Source organism: Echinops telfairi, unplaced genomic scaffold (genome assembly GCF_000313985.2).
Source record: "Echinops telfairi isolate 266 unplaced genomic scaffold, ASM31398v2 ScPeMD7_7469;HRSCAF=8507_1, whole genome shotgun sequence".
Classification (NCBI taxonomy): Eukaryota; Metazoa; Chordata; class Mammalia; order Afrosoricida; family Tenrecidae; genus Echinops; species Echinops telfairi.
Window position 1 is genome coordinate 28,383,830 of NW_022111373.1, and position 6,262 is coordinate 28,390,091.

Sequence of the window (6,262 nt, forward strand, 5' to 3'; positions counted from 1 at the left end):
CTCTTTCTTATACACATATGAGTACTTACAAATTTGTTCTCTAGTCTACCCGAACTACCACAATATCCAAGAACCTTAAGCTTTCAACCAAAAGCTCCCAAAAGGATTGCTGGACATGAACGTATTGTGAAAACTAGTGAAATGGAACTGCATTTTGAATCTTGGTCTTATGTGGTGAAACAAGACCAGCACATTAGGACAGAGAAGGGCAGTCAGGCAGAAACAGGAAGATGGCAACCTCAAGGGAGGTGTTGCCCTCTTCATTCCCTTGGCACTTCTGTGAATCCAATCCAAGTTTCGTCACATCTAAAGTCAGTTTAACCTCAATGGGAATCTTAGCTACTAATGTATAAAATTATTGTACAAGGGGTCTAACGTGCATTTTTCACTTAACAGCATGTCAGAAACAACTTTCTGTGTCAGCAAAAACATACTCCAATGCTTATTTTTCATACCAGTAAGATATTAACCACAATATATTTAACCAGTCTCTGATGCTTGAGCATTTAAATTGCTTTAGTTATAAACAATAACCCAATAAATATTTTGTACATATTTAGATTTCTAGTTTTTGTAAAGTTTCTTAGGATAAACTCTTAGAAATGTATGCCCATTTTGAGGGATTTGTAGTGCATATTTCTATTATCAAGGAGTGAAGAAAAATAGTAGAAATTATTTTCTAATTCTGCATGAGATCTCATTCCCTTAATGTGGATCCTGGTCCCCAAATATGTTGATTCCTAAATAACTTTTACATTAATATAACTGGGAAATAATGTGATTTTTAAAAATGTATATGTTTTATGTTTCTGATTACAGCAAGGATTTATTTATAGCCATTTTCCCAAAAAGGACACTCAAATGTCCACCAACTACATGAAAAGATCATTAACCACCTGAGAGATACAAATCAAAGCCATAATGAGATACCATTTCATTCACATTAGGATGACTAAACTACCAGTCCTCTGTCAGTTTGTGGTGGCTAGCATGTTGCTGTGATGCAGGAAAGCATTCCGACTATACTTCAAATATCTATTTCAAATATCAGCAGGGTCACATTTGAAGAAGAGGTTTCAGCAGAGCTTACTAAAAACAGACTACAAAGAAAGAATAGTTGGTCTCCTCTAAAGGATTAGCTACTGAACATTGTCCTACTTAGTACTGGAAGATGAGCCACTAGGGTTAGATGTCACTCAAAATATGACTTAGGAACATCTGCCTCTTCAAAACAGCATTGACCTTAATCACATGGTTGGAGCAAAGATTTCTGGACATTAATTTCCTCATGAGGCATGACTCAAAATGCAAAGAAACAGTTGTAAATATCTATTAATAATTAGAATGTACAAAGTACAAATCTATAAAAACTGGAAATTGCCAAAAATGAAATGAAATGTTTAAAGATCAATATCCTAGGCACTAGTGAGTTGAAATGAACTGGTATTAGACATTCTGAATCAAACAATCATATGGTTTACTATACTGGAAATGATAAATTCAAGAGCTATGATATTGTATTCATCATCAAAAATAATATTTCAAGATTTATCTTACAGTACAAAGCTATATGTGTTAAGATCAGATTCATATGCCTATAAGAAAGACCAGTTAATGCAACTATTACTTAACGTTATACACCAAGTACCAAAATTAATGTTGGAAAAAATTAGATTTTCTATGAACTTCTTAATTCTTAATTGATCAAAAATGCCATCAAGATGCATTGACAAGACACTCCTGCCATGATGTTCAGTGAATTTCCGTGGCTATTCAAGACCACAGTGGGAGAGGAGTATATATCTGTCTCTGAGAAGGTGATATCACTTCTGTTGGTGGGTAAACCAGGAAAGGCACTCTACCATTGGGAAACATACTAACATCACTTCTATAGACCCCTAATGGGAGAATCTGCCCACCTTACCTGATATTCCTACTCATGTAGTGTTGACTGAGTTTCTACTCAGCCAATGATGGCTGGTGGTGCCCATAGTGTCCAGGGTGCATACTACAGGCAGCCTGGATTTTTGATTCTGTCTTCTCAACTGGCACAGTACTCTTCATAGACCCACCAGAAGGATCCAATTTGGAAACCTCACTAAATAAATCAGCTCGTACCTTAACCACACCTGTTGCACATTAAAGGAACTGGACTACTCATTTAGACTTATGGTTGAAACGCAGTACTGTGAGGAAAAACAGATGGCTGCTATCCCAAGGTCATGGACTTGAACGTAATTCACTTAGTCATTGGACTTTGGGTCAAATCTCTTGCTTTTGGGGGTGCCCAATGATTGGTAATTTAAGACTACCATATATTTGCTATTTTCATATTCAATTTGCTTTTTATGACATGTCTTAGACCTATAGACATAGTTTTGCCTTCGTTAGTGGAATGAGCATTATTAAAATTTTTGCCTGTGTCCAATCCTCATTACTTTTGTAAACATTAGTGTTCAGTCATTTTAATAAATACAAGTTGATATTGCATGTATTTTAGTTTATAAAGCTTTCCTACACACTGTACATTCTCATGTATAAGCTGAGTATTTCAGCACATTTTTTAATGCAGTTTTTGTGGTAAAATTCGGTGCTTTGGCTAATATTCAGGTCGGCTTATACTCTAGTATATACAGTATATACAGTATACTAGTATATATTCTAGTATATATTTTCATTTGCTCAATACTATTTTAAATTCTATATCATTGGCTAAATTAATGATATTATTCATCAGATTACCAAATGCCCCTGAGGATTATTTATATTATTTATTAAGAAACTGATAATGCTGTGTCTAAAGTGGACAAGGGACATAAAGAAACTGTAAATATATGAATGGATTCTGAGCTTGAACTTAATTGTAAGCCTTAACCTAAGAACAATGTATCCCTGATTAATACTTGCCCTCATGAAGATCACTGAAGGTATGGGTGCTGTAACAAAATGTGAAAAAATCAGATGGTAACCACCTATTAGAAAGAATAGCATCTGGGATCTTTAAGGCTGTCTTAAAAGAAGCAATCATCTAAATGAGGTGCCTGTTTAAGTCCACATAGAAGAAACATACCTGCCAGTGTGATCAAAGAATTATTAACAATAAAATCCAAGATCAGAGAGCGACACTGTATTACAGCTTAAATTCTGAGTATCTGAGCTTCAGACAGCTATGGGTGACCATGAAAGCCCCAAATCCACTCACAGAGCCTCCACAAAGAGTAAGCCTCCATGGATCAAGGATGTGAATATTCTTGTCCCCAGGCAGTGCATGCAAAAGTGGATTTCTGCAGTTACAGTAGTTTATAATCTAACATGTTACCATTTAGTTTCCCTTTTGATCCATTTTGACTTGTTCTAGTTTTTATGATTTTCTATAACCTTTTGAATTGAGATTTTTCTGTGGTCTATTCGATTATAATTGTTGTTTTGAATGATGTTCTTTACACAAAACCAAAGATAGGTAAATCTATAGAGATAGTAAAGGTTACTAATTTCTTAGGGTTATGACAGGGATGGTTGGTGGGGTGCTAATAATCTCACTGCCATGGAGTCAATACTGACACATAGCGACCCCCTGTGGGTTTCCAACACTGTAGATGTATTTGGGAGTAGAAAGCCCAGTCTTTCTCCAAAGGAGCTGCTGGTGGTTGAGAACTGCCAACCATGTGGTCCACAGCCCAACACATAACCACGACACCACCAGGGCTCTTGGTGTACTCATAACTGCTGATAATTAAAATGCAAAATGTATAAACAAAGAGGGAGGGTGGCTATTTAGAAAATATGGCCTTTATGATGGAAATGATGTTAGAGATACTGTGCAGAATTTTGCAAGACCAATGACTATTTATTGCAAATACTTTTTCAACAACACAAATGGTGACCATACATGTAGACACAACCAGATGGAATGCACAAGAATCAAATTGACTACATTTAGAGAAGAAGAGATAAAGAAGCTTTAATATCATCAGTAACAACAAGGCCAGCTAACAGCTTGCTGATTTGCAAGGTCAGACAGAAGCTAAAGAAAATGAAAACAAGTCCACAGCAGCCGAAATACAACTGGAGTACACCCCGCCCTGTATAGAGAGCATCTCAAGAGTAGATTTGACGCATTGAACACTGATGGCTAAAGACCAGACAAGAGGTGGGGTAGCACAAAGAACCTCATGCATGAAGAAAGCAGAAGATAATTTCCAAGGCAACAAGAAGGAAAATGGATATCAGAAAAGACATTAAAACTTGCTCTTGGTGGCCCTGCCCCCTCCCCGCCTGCGCCCTCAGGGCTCCAAGGCTACAGGGCTGAGAACCTCCCCTCCCCTCTGCAGCAGGCACCAGTCCACCCTTGGGTGCCCAGCCAAACCATGACTTACTCTGAAGAGAAAGGAGGTGGCACCAGTGGGTTCATCCACCAGAATTCCAGCCACTCCTTTAAACTCAACCCAGACCACCAGTTTGTGGAGCAACTAGAAGAGCGCTACAAATGCTGCTTCTGCCGCTCGGGGCTCCACAACCCCCACCGGATGGACTGTGGACACCACTGCTGTCACCAGTGCATCCTGTCCCTGAGAGAATTAAAGGCAGTGCCAATGCCATTGTGCCCTGTCGACAAGGAAGGTATCAAATCTCAGGAGGTGTTTAAGGACAATTGCTGCAAAAGGGAAGTAAGTCCTCAATGTATATGTCTATTGCTAAAGTGAACCTGACCTGAGGCTTCTGGTGGGTGAGATTGATACAATTAAACAGAAGATCGCCCTGCTAGATGCCACTGATCAAAGATCCGTTGTTTTGGAAGGACAGACTAACAAGCACGATGCCCACGTTACTATTCATAAAGCACAACTGAATACAAACGAGGAGCGACTCAGACTGCTGGAGGGGGCCTGCTCTGACGGGAAGCTCATCTGGAAGGTGGCAGACGACCACGGGATGGAGAAGCGCGAGGCAGCCAGCCCTTCTATTCAGCCGCTGTGGCTGCCGGCTCTGCGAGTGCTTCCCTGAAGAGGACAGTCCCAGAAGGGCACCTGTGTGTACTTCGTGGTGATGCGAGGGGAGGTTGACTCGCTGTTGCAGTGGCCATTCAGGCAGAGGGTGACGCTAATGCTTTCGGACCAGAGTGGCCAAAAGAACCACATTATGGAGACCTTCAATGCCGATCCCAATAGCAGCCGCTTTAAAAGGCCCGATGGGGAGAAGAACATCGCCTCTGGGTGACGCGCTTCGTGGCCCACTCCACACTGGAGAGCGCCAAGAACAACCGCCTGAAAGACTACACCCTGTTCTTGAAAGTGGCTGTGGACGTAACCGACCTGGTGGATCTCGAGTCCTGGTTTCTGAGGTGATGAGAGGACTTGTGGCCCGGGCCTATGCAGGAGGGCGCCTTGACCAAGCTGTTCACTGGATCTGGACGCTGTACAGATGCGTTTCGGGCTTTCGGCCTTACTGTTTGAAGTTGGTTAAAGCTCTGGAGGTGATGTCACCTTTCTACTGTGCCCTGGGCTCCAGTTGGAAACGGAAGGCACTTAGACTATCATTATTTATATTTTTATGTAACTTTAAGCAGAGGATACGTTTCTCGAGAGCAAGGTCTGGGGCATTGTGCTCCCAGGTCAGCACTCTCTAACATGGGATGTTAGTGCAGACCTGGCACTGCAGATTCAAATCGAAGAGGATTTGATACTTTTTGATTCTGTTAATTTTTATTTATTGATTCGATTGGATCGACTGGTTCTAGACCTGACCTTGAAACTGAAAAAGCCATCTTTCAGGGTAAATAGGTGGATGTAGTTACAAAACCTATGTATCTAGCCTGGGCCTAACTTGGTTCCCCCCACCCCTTGCCCCCCAGTTGTTAAACACAAAATGGGGTAAAATTACTACACCTCTAAACTATATTCATGAAATTCACCAGCAGTCAACAAGCAAAAAAAAACCAAAACTTGCTACTTTGCTATTTAAAATGGGTCACTAAACAGTGTGTGTGGGAGAGAAGAATATAGAAGATAAAAGGCATAAATCTCATTTAACTAGTTAAAAGTTTGTCAGTAGATCCCCTCTATGATGCAGGCTGGACCTGATCCATCCAACAATCGCCCTGTTCCCATTCCCATCCCTAGCCACGATGTCTTTTTATTTATTTGTTTGTTTGTTTGTTTTAAATCATTTTATTAGGGGCTCATACAACTCTTATCACAATCCATATTACATCAATTGCGTAAAGCACATTTGTACATTCATTGCCCTCATCATTCTCAAAACA

At 40.2% G+C, this 6,262-nt stretch overlaps 1 pseudogene; it reads left to right on the forward strand.

Moving 5' to 3' along the window:
• The first annotated feature begins 4,367 nt into the window (after positions 1–4,367).
• LOC101656182 lies at positions 4,368–5,345 on the forward strand (annotated as a pseudogene).
• Positions 5,346–6,262: the final 917 nt, after the last annotated feature.